The sequence below is a fragment of the Ruditapes philippinarum genome, unplaced genomic scaffold, assembly GCF_026571515.1.
Source record: "Ruditapes philippinarum isolate M1 unplaced genomic scaffold, ASM2657151v2 ctg2191_1_1_1_1, whole genome shotgun sequence".
In the NCBI taxonomy this organism is placed as follows: Eukaryota; Metazoa; Mollusca; class Bivalvia; order Venerida; family Veneridae; genus Ruditapes; species Ruditapes philippinarum.
Window position 1 is genome coordinate 35,001 of NW_026857887.1, and position 15,593 is coordinate 50,593.

At 34.7% G+C, this 15,593-nt stretch overlaps 1 protein-coding gene across 3 annotated transcripts in view; it reads right to left on the bottom strand.

The window, feature by feature from the left end:
• Nucleotides 1-15,593, bottom strand: part of LOC132751390 (uncharacterized) — a 107,913-nt gene that overhangs the window by 8,729 nt on the left and 83,591 nt on the right. The window contains exon 1 of one of the 3 annotated variants that reach the window (XM_060741556.1): nucleotides 4,101-4,172. The exons of the other annotated variants lie outside the window; for them this stretch is intronic. The gene's annotated coding sequence lies outside the window, so the exon portion shown is untranslated. Of the gene's footprint in view, nucleotides 1-4,100; nucleotides 4,173-15,593 lie in introns of those variants that run through there. 3 annotated transcript variants of the gene reach the window in all.

Below are 15,593 nucleotides of genomic sequence, written 5' to 3' on the forward strand. Positions count from 1 at the left end.
TCATGACCAGCAGATGACCCCTATTGATTTTGGGGTCAAGGGGTCAAAGGGCATGGTCACATTGACCTAGTAGGTAAAAACGGTTTCTGATCAATAACTAAAGAACGCTAAGGCCTAGGAACTTCGAACTTGGTATGATGATTGGTCATGACCAGCAGATGACCCTATTGATTTTGGTTCAATGGGTCAAAGATCAAGGTCACATTGACCTTGTAGGTAAAAACGGTTTCCGATCAATAACCAAAGAATGCTTAAGCCTAGAAACTTCAAACCTTGGTATGATGATTAGTCATGACCAACAGATGACCCCTATTGATTTTGGGGTCAAAGGTCAAGGTTACATTGACCTTGTAGGTGAAAAACAGTTTCCAATCAATAACTTAAGAATGCTTAGCCCTAGAAACTTCAAACTTGGTATGATTATTTGTCCAGTAAGTATATATGCTCTGTGACAATTGCATGGTGATAAATATTTACCACTCTGTGCTTCTAAATTAGTATTTTTAAGGGCATGAGTGGGTATAAACATGTACTCAACAGCGGAAAGCTGTGGCATATGTAATTGTCAGGAAGTATTCGTGTGACAAGAGCATAGCTCTTTGGCATGTATCAATATAGATTGAAATAAAGCATGTTTTGGACAAATGTTATAAATGGGTATCCTCTCTATGTTTCAACATTATTTTGATAACTTTAAATTTTATTTACTTAAAAAAATTGAATTCGGGAATATATATCCAAGCTATGTGGTGCTCTTGTTTTTAGCTCACCTGTCACAAAGTGACATGTTGAGCTTTTGTGATCGCTTTTCATCTGTTCGTCGTCCGTCCGTGTCAGGGAACTTATACTTTAAACAACATCTCCTCTTTTAACTGCTGAGCAAATTTCATCCAAACTACACAGGAATGTTACTTTGGTATAGTCAACTTAAAAATTGTTCAAAGAATTTAATTCCAAGCAGAACTCTGGTTGCCATGGCAAAAAAACTCAAAATATCTTCTTTTATAAAACCGAAAGACCTAGAGCTTAAATATTTGGCATGAAACATCGTCTAGTCAGTGTCTACCAAGTTTATAAAAAAAAAATTGCCTGGGGTTAAAATTGGCCCCGCCCCGGGCGTCATTGATTTTCCCTTATTTGTAAATAGTAAAAACTTAAAAAATCTTTTTTTTAAAAAACCCAAATAGCTAGAGCTTCGATTATTAGCATGAAACATTCTCTAGTGGGTGTCTACCAAGTTTGTTCAAATAAAATCCCTGGGATCAAAATTGGCCCCGCCCAGAGGGTCATTGCTTTTCCTTAGAAAAATCTTAAAAATCCTCATTTAAAAAACCAAAATAGCTAGAGCTTAGATATTAATCATGAAACATCTTCTAGTAGGTGTCTACCACGTTTGTTCAAATAAAAGCCCTGGGGTAAAAATTAGCACCCAGGGGTCATTATTTTTCGCTTTATGTATATAGTAAAAACTTAAAAATCTTCTTTTAAAAACCCCAAAGAGCTAGAGCTTAGATATTAAGCATGAAACATCATCTAATGTGTGTCTACCAAGTTTGTTCAAATAAAAGCCCATGCGTTAAAATTTGCACCGCCCCGATGGTTATGGATTTTCCTTATACAGTGAAAGTTGAGAAAACCGGACGGCTTTCGGACTGAGGGTTTTGTCCGGTTTTCTCAGCGGTCCGGTATTCTCAATGTCCCCTTCAGCTGTTCAGGATCTTGTATTATAACCGAGCAAAGACTTACTAAGGATGCTTTATATTTGCATTTCAAGATCATGTGTACGTATATTGCTAAATAAAGAAATGATAAGAATACAAAAAAAAATATGTTTTAATTGTTTTTGTCCCATTATTGCATATAAAGACATAAAAGTTTGGATATAAATTAACAGCAGTTACCTCATAACGATCAAGTCCGAGTACATCCGCATATGTGTACATTTGGGTCATTGGTAATGATTTAACGAATATAGTTTACTTTGTTTGTTTATAATAATAACATATTGGTCAGAATTTTAAAGTAGGTTTCGGCAAAGCTTCACTGTCTTTAATTAATTTAACTTTGTCACTTGTAGACAGCTCTCGTCGAATTATTTTGGGCCATGGAATAAAATTTAGTGCCGATAAATTTCGTTTCCGTTGCGAAACACAATAGAAAAATACTCTATTTTTTATTCATACTGATTTTAACTGATCAATATCTCGTGCATTTTGGCATTTATATAAAACGGTAACATCTATACCTTACAATAAATCAAACTGCGAAAAGAGACATTATAAACATATCAGACAATTATTGTTCCGTTACCGCTCAGTTAGCGTATTAGACACAACCAATTGATAAGTACACAAGGTTTTTCACACATTCGGCGTCCGGTATTGTCAGGGTAATTGTCTATATAATTGACTTTGTAGTCCCCAATCAACCGTCCGGTATTCGGTTTTTACAGATTCCGGTATTGTCAATGTTTAATACAATAGTATATAGAAGGGAAAATTTGGGACTGAATTATTCGTCCGGTATTTAGAGAGTTCCGATTTTCTCAGCGTCCGGTTTTCTCAAATTTCACTGTATGTGTATAGTAAAAACTTAAAAAAATCTTCTTATAAAAAACCCAAAGAGGTAGAGTTTAGATACTAAGCATGAAATATTTTTAGTGAGTATCTACCAAGTTTGTTCAAATAAAAACCCTGGGGTCAAAATTAGCCCTTCGAGGGGGGAGGAGGTCATTGTTTTTCCCTAATTGGTGTCTACCAAGCTTGTTCAAATAAAAGCCCTTGGTTTAAAATTGGCCTTAGCCCAGGGGCCTATATACAGGCGAGCGATTTCAGGGCCATCATGGCCCTCTTGTTTTCCTTATATAGAATATATACTGAAAAATTCCTTCTATGTGCAACTTATCCTACATTTCTAAAAGAATTTATACCAAACCTTTACAGAATTTTTTTAATCGAGTGCCCTGGTGTGTATTGTCAGGGTTTTATGATTTGATAATTTTTGACACAATAATCGCCATTTTTTTCCCTTATATGGAATGTATAATGAACAGTTCCTTCTGTGCGCAATAAGATATTTTAATTAAACTTGGTGTATAGCAAGCATATGGGACCCTTAGGGTCAATGTCATTGTTACTAAAAATAAAAAATCAGTTTCAGGTCAATAACTTGAGTTAAAAGGATTGAGATATTTCAATGAAACTTGGTGTATACAAAAGCAAGGTTATGTAAAGACCTTACTTACGATTGCTTTTTGGCCCTCTGAGTCAAGACTATTAAAAATAAGTTTCTGGTAAATAACTTGAGTTTAGAATTAGATATTTCAATGATAATTGGTGTATAGAAAGCTTACGTAAATATCTCTTATGATTGCTTGAGGATTCCCTAGGATCAAGGTCAAGATCACTGTTACTATAAATAGAAAATCAGTTTCCGGTCAATAACTAGAGTTTGGAATGAGATATTTCAATGAAACTTGGTGTATAGCAAGGTTATGTAAAGATTTTGCTTGGAATTGCTTTTGGGTTCCCTAGGATCAATAAAAGGTCACTGTAAACTAAAAATCGAAAATTGGTTTCAGGTCTATTACTTGATTTTGGAATGAGATTTTATGTATATTCTTCCTACAGTATTTGAAAGTTTCAATTGGGATTGCTTTTGAGCACCAAAAGGGTCATTGTCATTGTTTGTTTGCACAAAGTTATACTGTACTTTGCTTTTATATTCCAATGACAACAAAACTTTCAACAATCAAATTTGAAATGAGTATCTAAGTGGCAGATAATCCTAAAAGCCATCTTTGCTTTCCTTTTTTTGACTTTCAATATTTTCTCTTAAACCTTTAAAGTTATGCCTCTTTGAAAGTTATAATATTTTATTAAAAATTGGTTATTGATAGTGATTTTTCTAAGTATCAGTAACCAAATTTTTATAAAATATTTAGACATTTAAATATTTTCTGACGAGAGGTGCTCATTTTAAAAGCAAAATTTGCCAACAGTATGATATAATCATAGAGCTTATTAAAACTAAAACATTATGTATATAAAAAGTAGTCATACAAAATGTTAACATTTAGAGATACATTAAAAATATTTTACCTTGTATAGTCCTAAAATTGTCGCACACGTTTGATCTCAAGTTTGATATTGTCTGCAATATGTACGGCAAGTTATTGTTTAATGTAAATATCTTGCTGTCGCTATTGGATTTCCTATTATCCAATCAAGGAATTTGATACCTATATATTTTTTTCATTGTTTTACTACATTGATTTTTTACATACATGTGAAGTATACCTTACAAAAGTTTAAATTTGCCAATATTTATGTCAGTCATTTAATAAATTATTACTTAGCTTAGTATATAATGTTTTAGAATGTATTCAAATTTAGTGTTTAAAACAGCAATTTTGAAATCAGTATTTAAACATACAGAATGATACACTGTTGTTTTCATTTTGAAATTTACAAAATTGTCCATTCCAGCTGTGCTGGATAATAGATTTTATTACAAGATTCTTCTCAAGTTTTTTTAACATATTTAAGTTCAGATATAAAGATCATGAATAGTGTTTAGGAAATGAAATGAAGGTATTTTAAATTGATTGAAAAGCACTAACTAGAATTCTGCGTCGGATGTGTCGCCTTGTGAACAATATAGCTTAGGAGAGTTAAAAATGAAGAAAATAAAGAAGTGAAGAGTACCAGTTCTTGTACACTGCATTTTTCTTAATGAGATCTATCATCCTATGAAGTTTAAACACCATAGCTTTTATACTTTAGGAGAAATATCCTGTACAAAAATAAAGTATGAAAATTAACAAATGGCAATAACTCAAAAACTAAGGGATCTGAGAGATTCATAAAAAATGTTAAAAAGAAAAAAAAAAGAAAAAAAGTTGCCCTTCTGTGGTTTGAACCCACTCCCTTCAGTTTCAATACACTTGACAATGATTCTAGCCTATTTGAATACTCTTCAAAGTGGAGATAGTGCATGAGGGGTGTACTACCTTAAATGAATATAGTCATGATAGAAATTGATCCATCCATTAATCTTTAAAAAATTATCTCTAAATCACTTTATATTCATGTGATCTTTATTTAAAGAAAACCCTATTCCCGAAGTATTTCGCAGATTCATGAATTTGCGAGGGCAGGGTCAGAATTTTAGGAATTTGATGTTTATTAGTCCCCTACCGGTTTGACCGGAGGGGACTTTAGGTTAACCCTCCGTCCGTCTGTCTGTCCGTCCGTCTGTCTGTCAGTCCGTCCACAAAACTTGATCCCGCGATAACGCAAAAAGTACTAAAAATAATTTTATGAAACTTGATATATGGATAGATGGCAGTATGGAAATTATGCACGTGTTTTTCTTTTGTTCCTATGTTGAAAATTCTGGTTACTATGGCAACAAGTAGTCTGAAAATATGGCAAATTTAACACATAAACTGGATCCAGTGATAACTCAAAAAGTACTGAAAATATTTTTATGAAGCTTGAAATATGGGTAGATGGCAGTCTGGATATTATGCACATCTTTTTCTTTTCTTCCTATGTTGAAAATTCTGGTTGATATGGCAACAAATAGTCTGAATTTCAAGATTTCTGATTTAAATTTTTCAGCTTTTTCACTATAAGTTCTTTATTTCTTAAGGTGTTTACTTCACACTTTAAATATAAGTTTCTGGTCATCAACCACATCATATGTGACAAGGTTTACAACTCTAGCACAAAAATTATCAGTATTACCTCCCTTGAACTTAGAATTTTTATGAAAAAATGTTGTTTTTTTTTAAAAACTTATTTATTTCTGAATGTATCTAATTCAAACTTCATATATATGTTTCTTATTATCACTCAACATTTTTAGAAGGATAAATACTCTAGCAAAACTATTTCCAGAATTATGTCCCCCTTGAACTTAGATTTTTTTCGAGAAATTGGTATTTTTTACTCCAACTTCTTCATTCCTTATAGGATTTACTTTAAAATCCCACATCGTAATAATATGACAAGGTTGTATAAACATAATTTCCTTACAAGGCTGGGAAACTTAACACATTACTGTGATAAAGACAAACTTAGAACTCAAAAGATTTAAGTTAATTCATGTCATTCATTCACTGGTAAAATTGAATGGCCAATGGCCCATCAGATTGTTGCTGGGGTTCTTACCGGTAGGGGACTTATGGATTGCTTGCAATACTATGATAATTGCTTGTTTTTTGTGCTCTCCATTTCCTGAGTGGGTTTGTTGGTTTGTGTGTTGTTGGATTTAAGTCTCACCAACAGAACATATAGAAACTTTCTAGCTTTACAGTTGGAGGATGATTTCGGGTGCCCCTTTGTGCATTATTTCAGGCATGAGCTGGCACCCCCTGTGTAGAATTACCAATATTACTTAAGCTAGCTGGATAAATTCCTAAGATGAAAGAATTCAAAGAATACAAAGTCCCTGATGGGATTCGAACCATGCAAGTTATTTTAAGTTGGCGACTTGAACCACTCGGCTCAATACAAATTGTAAAAATTTCCCCACTCAAAACATGTTTGACTTTGCGTAAATTTTTTATTTGTAAAAATTACTTTCTTAATTCTGTTTTTTGGGTTTTATGCTTAAAAATTTAAACCTTTTACTTTTGTTTCAGGTTCTAGAAAATTTTGGGTTAGAGTAAGATAAAAACTTTTTGGCCCGGGTTTCCCCAAAGGAACTTTTGTAGAGGTATTTTTCTGATTTTAAAAATCATTATTTTGTTTTAAGTTTGTCTTTTTTCAAAGATATAGTTTTTCGTTTTTCTTGCAGTTCACATCTTTCGTTTTTTTTTCCCAAAAAAACTTTATTATTCACACTTTTTTTAAAAGTTAAAACAGAAATTTGGGAAAAATTTGCCCCTTGTTAACAATGGGCATGAATGTGAAAGCAAGAATTTTGGAGTTATGCCCCTTTTAAACTTAGAATTTTTGTCAAAAGTGGTTATATTAACAAACGAGCATTAACACCTCATGCTGTCCTCTTGTTTCTTTCTACCAACAAATATGTATGTTGGCAAGTGGGTGGAAAGGCATGCTTAAATAGTTCTTCTTAGCTCCTATATCAATCTTTTACAAAACTATTTTTTAACACCAATTGGTCTACAGCAATCTATTGGGGGTTTTGTGATTTGATTACTTTTGGCAAAATTATTACTCTTTATTTTATTTTTTTTTAAATGTTATATTGGCAGAAAATCTGAAAAATATGTCATTTGTTCTTTATTATATTCTAATGAATTTTCCTATTTTTTTGTTCTCAGATTATTTAAATGAGAAATTTCTGTTAAACCTGATATGATAACTTTGCTAAATAACCTTGATAATATTCCAATTTAATTTTTCTTACAGATGATAGACCAACCTTCAGCAAGTCCGTCTCCATCCACAGCAAGTTCCAACAAATCACCCTCACAGAGCCCAGTACCAAGTGAAGACAGTCAGCCATTGTTGAATGATGTTCCAAAAAATCTACAACAGTCGGACGTTAAACCAGCAACTCAGTCAAAACTGAAACCTGTTCGTAAAGCCCCAGCTCCGCCCACACCAAAATCACCGAAATCATCGGAACCTCAAGAAACTGATACAAATGTACCTCAAGTTGAAAATAAACCAGAATCAAAGTAACCAACCCCAGGAGGCTCGAGACTTCCGAAAATGTCTCGTCCAAAAGTTGCTCCACCTTTACCCCCCACCAAACATTCTACAGATCTTCATGATCCCCTGTATGACGTTATTGACAAACCTGATCATAAAAATGATGTGAATACTAACATATCTGACAAACATGTGCCAAATAATAATGATAGTAATATTGTTAAACAAAATGGACCAACTTCAGATGGATTATATGAGTTGATTAAACCACCAGAGAATGGTCCAAACTGTGTAGGCACACCAAAAAAAGGAAAAATCAAGCCACCTGTACCTAAAAGATTTATCAAACCAAAGTTAGTGACTGTACCAAAGGCTGAGGTACAAATGCCAAATAAAGAGACTCTAACCAAAGGTTTAGTTAATGGAGATGTGATGAAGTTACGGCCCCCTCCACCTCCAAGGCCGGTTGCTCCTAAACTAGGACCAATAAGAGCCAAATTATCAGAGCCCAAACCTTTAGAGGACCAGATTCCAAGTGAAGAAGAGGATACATTCTTTAATTTAACTCCTCAGAGAAAGTTTGATGCCTTTGTTTGTCAAGATTTAGATGAACAAGATGTAGCAGTAACAGGAGAAGATGATCCATACCAAACTCTGTCAAGCTTTGGTGTATCGTCCTTTGCTAAGCCGAGAGAATCATCATTTGGAAAATCAAAAGAAATTAAACCTTTGAATATAATTGATGACATTCAAAAAATATTCCTATTCATGGCAGAATAAAGGATAATGATAGTGAAAACATTGCAGAGCTTAATGCTGATATAAATAAAGATGATATAAATGCACTGGGAAGTTGTGAAGATGCATCACCTAGGAACGAAGTTCAAGGCCAAAATGTGCATGCAGAAAACATTGTAAATGAGGTAAAAAATGAAGTCATTATAGAAGAAAAAGACAATCCTGATAATACTATAGCAGAAAACCAACCTAAAGCTAAAATGGGGATACCAGTCACACCAAAAATGAAAGCCTCACGTTTAGCCCCACCAAAGCCTGTTTCTGCTAAAATAAGTGAGCCCAATGATGAAGCTTACTCGGAAAAGACTGCCAGTTCTCCCCCTGAAAAGACATCAAAATTACAAAAACCTACGAAAGTAGGTCTTAGTTCAAAAATTCCTCTGTCTCCAAAAGAAAGTCCAAGGAAAAAACCTGATGAACCAAATGTTTTCCATTACCCTGATTCATCTAAATATTCTAATGATGTTGAAAATGTTGATGATAAAGGTACTGTTTTATATACTTCACCAAAAGGAAACAGTGATTCAGTACATACAAATCCTCAATATGTTATTCAAAATACAGGAAACATGAAGAAGATGCAAAGAACGGAAAGTTTTGAGACAGAGAAACAAAATAAAAATATTGAGAATAAACCAAGAACGGAAAGTTTTGAAAAACGACCAAGGGCTGACAGTATGGAGAACAGGCTAAGAGCTGAAAGTATGGAGAATAGGCTAAGGGCTGACAGTATGGAAAATAGGCTAAGGGCTGACAGTATGGAGAATAGACCAAGGACAGATAGCATAGAGAATAGGCCAAGGACAGATAGCATAGAGAATAGAGCCAGAACTGACAGTATTGGGAAACCCCCAGTGGCTCCAAAACCCAAATCAGGGTTACCTAAATTGGCAAAGCCTTCGTCTATTGGTAAAACCAAAGGAAGAGCCGAGTTGATGAAAATGTGTATGGAAATTCTCCAAGAATGGAGAATAATCACAGTATCGGAAAATCTCCAATAAATGAGGGACAATCTTCAATTACGAATAAAAAATCTCCAGGTCATGATGTACTGCCTCCTTCAGGAATTGAACCTGAAGCTAAACATGTCCCATCACCAATAATTGAAAATGTTAAAACTAGACTAAGTGAATCTGAAAGTGATACAGAGAGCAAGAATGTGAATAATAAATCTAAAACTATTACTCCTGGAAGTAAATTATCACTTATAAGTGCCAAAACACAACAATCTCCCAAGTCAAGGGGAAGAAAATCCAATTTACCCAGTCCTGGATTTAGAAACAAAAGTGTAGACGGAAGTGATAGAAATGTAAATGAACATAAGTTATCTGAAAGTGAAAGTGATGGACCTATGTCTCCAAATTTGAATATTAAACGAAAACCAGAGAGTCCTGCTCCAGGTAGGAAAGCATCTTCAAAACAGGTGGGTTCAGTTGAGAAGCAGAGTTTAAGAAATCGTTCAAACAGTCCTGCTGGTGGATCAGGCATTCCTACAACAATGAGAAACCGTTCCAATAGTCCTGCTCCAAAACCTGCTGGAATTCCAGTCGCAACTACTAACACTCCTAAAAATAAGCAAAGGGGGCTGGTTCCCCCAAAGAAAATACTCAATGGTCAAGATACAAACGGAGATAGTACAAGTCCAACAACCAGCAACCAATCAAATTTGCCAGCATTGAATTTGCCAGTTAAAGATGATAAAAATGAGCCGGAAAATGATAGCTTAAGTCCAAAGCCTGACAGGCCTTCCAAACCTCCGAGGATTCAGAAACAGAAAAGTCAGGATAGTAAACCCCCAAAACATGGAAAAAGCCTACTTCCTGTCATTCATAAAGCTATAGAAACAGGAAGTGGCTCTCCAAATGGGGTTTCCCAAACAACTCCAGAGACCAAACCTAAAAGGGGAATTCCAGTTGCAAAACCAACCAGACCAGAAACATCCCCAAAAGCATCACCAACTGACCAAGGGTAAATATATACCACATTTGTGATGTTTAACATGTATTTAAATAAAAACCAATTATCCTTTGGGGATATTTTTAGGACAGAAATTGGGCCCTATTTCCCTATTCCCATATAACAGCATGTGTTTATCTCTCTCTTTTTAGCTCGACTATTCGATAAGAATAAGTAGAGCTAGTGCAGTCACCCGAGCGTCGGCGTCGGCGTAACCACTTATGTTAAAGTTTTTGTAATAGTTCAAATATTTTCAAAGTCCATTGACATATGGCTTTGAAACTTTGCACACTTGTTCACCATCATGACCCCAACCTGTAGACAGGAGAAGGTAACTCTATCAAGCATTTTGACAGAATTATGCCCCTTTTTAGCTCGACTATTCGATAAGAATAAGTAGAGCTATTGCAGTCACCCGAGCGTCGGCGTCGGCGTCGGCGTAACCACTTATGTTAAAGTTTTTGTAATAGTTCAAATATTTTCAAAGTCCATTGACATATGGCTTTGAAACTTTGCACACTTGTTCACCATCATGACCCCAACCTGTAGACAGGAGGAGGTAACTCTATCAAGCATTTTGACAGAATTATGCCCCTTTTTCGACTTAGAATTTACATTAAAGTTTTTGTAATAGTTCAAATATTTTCAAAGTCCATTGACATATGGCTTTAAAACTTTGCACACTTGTTCACCATCATGACCCCAACCTGTAGACAGGAGGAGGTAACTCTATCAAGTATTTTGACAGAATTATGCCCCTTTTTCGACTTAGAATTTACGTTAAAGTTTTTGTAATAGTTCAAATATTTTCAAAGTCCATTGACATATGGCTTTGAAACTTTGCACACTTGTTCACCATCATGACCCCAACCTGTAGACAGGAGGAGGTAACTCTATCAAGCATTTTGACGGAATTATGCCCCTTTTTCGACTTAGAATTACGTAAAAGTTTTTGTAATAGTTCAAATATTTTCAAAGTCCATTGACATATGGCTTTGAAACTTTGCACACTTGTTCACCATCATGACCCCAACCTGTAAACAGGAGGAGGTAACTGTATCAGGCATTTTTTTTTACTATCAAGCACTAAGAATAGTCGAGCATGCTGTCCTACCGACAGCTCTTGTTTCGACTTAGAATTTACGTTAAAGTTTTTGTAATAGTTCAAATATTTTCAAAGTCCATAGACATATGGCTTTGAAACTTTGCACACTTGTTCACCATCATGACCCCAACCTGTAGACAGGAGGAGGTAACTCTATCAAGCATTTTGACAGAATTATGCCCCTTTTTCGACTTAGAATTTATGTTAAAGTTTTTGTAATAGTTCAAATATTTTCAAAGTCCATTGACATATGGCTTTGAAACTTTGCACACTTGTTCAACATCATGACCCCAACCTGTAAACAGGAGGAGGTAACTCTATCAAGCATTTTGACAGAATTATGCCCCTTTTTTCGACTTAGAATTTACGTTAAAGTTTTTGTAATAGTTCAAATATTTTCAAAGTCCATTGACATATGGCTTTGAAACTTTGCACACTTGTTCACCATCATGACCCCAACCTGTAGACAGGAGAAGGTAACTCTATCAAGCATTTTGACAGAATTATGCCCCTTTTTAGCTCGACTATTCAATAAGAATAAGTAGAGCTATTGCAGTCACCCGAGCGTCGGCGTCGGCGTCGGCGTAACCACTTATGTTAAAGTTTTGTAATAGTTCAAATATTTTCAAAGTCCATTGACATATGGCTTTGAAACTTTGCACACTTGTTCACCATCATGACCCCAACCTGTAGACAGGAGGAGGTAACTCTATCAAGCATTTTGACAGAATTATGCCCCTTTTTCGACTTAGAATTTACGTTAAAGTTTTTGTAATAGTTCAAATATTTTCAAAGTCCATTGACATATGGCTTTGAAACTTTGCACACTTGTTCACCATCATGACCCCAACCTGTAGACAGGAGGAGGTAACTCTATCAAGCATTTTGACGGAATTATGCCCCTTTTTCGACTTAGAATTTACGTTAAAGTTTTTGTAATAGTTCAAATATTTTCAAAGTCCATTGACATATGGCTTTGAAACTTTGCACACTTGTTCACCATCATGACCCCAACCTGTAGACAGGAGGAGGTAACTCTATCAAGCATTTTGACGGAATTATGCCCCTTTTTCTACTTAGAATTACGTAAAAGTTTTTGTAATAGTTCAAATATTTTCAAAGTCCATAGACATATGGCTTTGAAACTTTGCACACTTGTTCACCCAGAAAACATCATGACCCCAACCTGTAGACAGCAGGAGGTATTTCTATTAAGCATTTTGACAGAATTATGCCCCTTTTTCGACTTAGAATTTACGTTAAAGTTTTTGTAATAGTTCAAATATTTTTCAAAGTCCCTTTGACATATGGCTTTGAAACTTTGCACACTTGTCAACATCATGACCCCAACCTGTAAACAGGAGGAGGGTAACTCTATCAAGCATTTTAAAAGGTGACATATAGGGATTACTTTTGTCGGCGTGGTCGGCGGGCGTTTCTGGTGTCGGCGGCCGTCGTTGTCGTTGTCGGCACGTTCGGCGTCCCCTAAAACTTGTCCGGAGCATAACTCAGTCACTATAAGTCCGATTGACTTCAAACTCAGTATGCAATGCTTCTTTCAATAACCCCCGAAGTGCATGTGCACAAGGACCGGTACTCTGCCAGTTCTTATTTTTTGAGTTATTGCCTTTTTGTTTATTTTTTAATACTTAATTTTGTCCGGGCCATTTCTCTTCAACTAAAAAAAGCTATGGACTTTGAAACTTCATAGGATGATAGATCTTATTAAGAAGAAGTGCAGTGCACAAGAACCGGTACGTGGCTTGCACTTCTTATTTTTTGAGTTATTGCCCTTTGTTAATTTTCATACTTCATTTTTGTCCGAGCCATTTCTCCTAATGTATAAAAGCCATGGACTTGAAACTTCATAGGATGATAGGTTTCATTAAGAAGAAGTGCAGTGCACAAGAACAGGTACTATGCATTTCTTATTTTTTGAGTTATTGCCCTTTGTTTATTTTCATACTTTAATTTTGTCCGGGCCATTTCTCCTTAAGTATAAAAAAGGCTATGGACTTGAAACTTCATAGGATGATAGATCTCATTAAGAAGAAGTGCAGTGCACAAGAATCAGTACTCTGCATTTTCTTAATTTTTGAAGTTATGGCCCTTTGTTAATTTTTTCATACTTAATTTTTGTCCAAGCCATTTCTCCGAAAGTATAAAGTTATGGACTTGAAACTTCATAGGATGATTATATCTCATTAAGAAAAAAGTGCAGTGCAATAAGAACTGATACTCTGGCATTTTCTTATTTTTTGAGTTATTGCCCTTTTGTTTGATTTTTTCTCAACTTTAGTTTTTTTGTCCTGGTCATGCGTCTTTCTCCTCAAGTATTGAAAAAGCTAATGGACTTCATAGGTATGATAATCTCAAAAATTAAGGGAAAAAGTTGCAGTGAGCATAAAAACTGATACTCTGCATTCTTATTTTTTGAGTTATTGCTTTTTGTTGATTTTCTTAAATTTATTTTTGTCCTGGTCATTTCCCTCAAGTATGAAAAGCTATGGACTTTGAACATTCATACAAAATGAATAGATCTTATTGAATAAGAAGTGCAATGCACAGAACTGCTGCCTCTGCACTTATTATTTTTTTAGTTATTGCCCTTTGTTATTTTTTCATATTTCATTTTTGTCCTGGCCATTTCTCCTAAACCCTAAAAAAAAAAACAATTGGTTTGTTCACAAAGGCGACCACATCCGACTCGCGCGAGAGTTCGGTTAGTTTATAGGTAACAATGTAACATCAGTTTGCGAAAAGTTGCAATAACTCTGACACCTGCAATAATTTGAAGAAATTATTTGCGCCCCTTTTGGAAAAACTTAGAAATTATTTGGTTAAAGGTCTTCCCAAAGATATTTACATAATTTTGAAGGTCACATTCTCCAAGATTCATTAAACTTCTGCCATGTATTTTGAACTGAAATTAAAATGCTCCCTTTTGTACTAAAAAAATCTCCTTTTCTTGGTTAGAGGAGGTTAACATGCAAGTTTTTGGGCATATCTCTGAAAACTATTAAAGATAAATCCCTTAAACTTTATGTGTAATATTTGTGGCCATAAAAAATAAATGATCAAACTGAACGGCACTCATTATCTGTGTCATGTATTTAGACGATTTATTCTCCGCCCGTTTTTTTTATTTTTTTTTTTATTTTTTTTGGGAGAGCTTGTGCTTTTTAACTTAGTCTCTTGGTTAAAATGTTTACATTGTAAGTTTTACATATCTCAATAACTATCGAGATATTTTGATTTGAAACTTCACATATGCCATGAAGGGTCATAAGTGTATGTCACTGACCAAGTTCCATAACTCAATCTTGCATTTAGGTTGATTTATCTCCCCTTTCTACTTATTCTCGTTGGTTAATGTTTACATGTAAGTTTTAACATATCTCAATAACTATTAAAGATATTTAAATTTAAAACTTCACATATGCAACAGTATGTTAGATATTTTTTCTTGCATATTCCCCTGCCATAATTATTTCATATTTTAAAATGGTTTACATCAATATGATATATGTTCATGGAAATTAAAATCCATTTCATCCATAACTATTTTCTTTAAAAATAGCGTATGAACTTACAACTTAAATAAACAACGGCGAAATGACGTCATCCTTTAAGCACATATTTCCCTTCTAATAGACGTCATTTTAATGCGGTTCATTCATAAAGTGCGCTAAAAAGACGTTGTTTGGTTTGGCATGCGGCGACTCATCTGGCACCCCCCATGCCAGAAATGAAATTTTCCGGCAATGGGGTTAAAACTCACTGGAAACGCCAGTCCTGCCCTTTGCAAGAACCATAAATTCTATCTTGCATTTAGGCTGAATTTATTGCCAAAGTTGTGCCCCCTTTTCTATGTTCCTTTTAGTTTAACTAACCAGCACTTGAGGAAAATGTTGACAGGTTTTTGTCATTCTAAGAAGTAAAAATCTCATATTTAAAATTTGATTTGATGCTTATATAACTAAATAAAATAAAATAATTTTTCCAGTGTGACCGCCCAGGATGGTATGTTAGGAATGCTAGCTGATGGCACAACTGGTCTCTTAAACCCAGCCAACTACTTCAAACCTAGTCAACAGGTAGTGCAC